We start from the raw sequence: 762 nt of genomic DNA on the forward strand, positions 1-762 counted from the left end.
TTCCCCCGTGCGCGTTCACGAGGCATGAATGTAGTCTGGTGCGCGCCTCTGCCTGTACAGCATTCATAAAGTGTTAAAGGAATGCTGAATGCAGCCCTGGATTCCGCTAGTGTGGGCCTTGGTCGCCCCTGACAACGGAGGACGCTTTGACATGTCTGACGAAATGTAAGGGTCCAGTTGCACGGCTCGTGTACTTGAGCTCAAAACCCAACAGTGCCCCGAGTCAAGTATTGGCTTTTATTAAAGTTGATCAACTATCAATCAAGCTGGACGGCGAGTGCCATGGCAACTCACTCAGCAACCAAGGCCCAGCAACAAAGAATCATCCCCGTAGGTCGTTGGTGAGGGTTCTGGATGGTCTGAACACACAGCCTTGCAGAAAGCTAACATGCCTTACAAAGAAAAAAAACAAAAGGAGAGAGGTGAAGATCCCGGAAAGAACTTTCTAATGAAAGTGTACACATTTTTTCCTGGTTGCAGTTGAAAATGGCACAGTGTTCTGGATTGGTGAGCAGCAATGTTATGTTGAGTCACTTATGTCGGTTTTGTTAGGGTCAAACTACACACGTATCTGGCAAAATTCTGTCTGTCTCGTATAAAAATAACAACAACAACCCTATTAGTGTTTTAAGACTTCCGGGCCATACTCTCTATTTTCTCCATTGACGATATCCTCATTTAGTTTTGATGTCAGAACGCTCAATGTCATTTTCAAGCTTTTAAGGAATAGCTGTGACTTTTATAGAAATGCAATTTATGTCT

Source organism: Gasterosteus aculeatus, chromosome 1 (genome assembly GCF_964276395.1).
Source record: "Gasterosteus aculeatus chromosome 1, fGasAcu3.hap1.1, whole genome shotgun sequence".
Lineage (NCBI taxonomy): Eukaryota > Metazoa > Chordata > Actinopteri > Perciformes > Gasterosteidae > Gasterosteus > Gasterosteus aculeatus.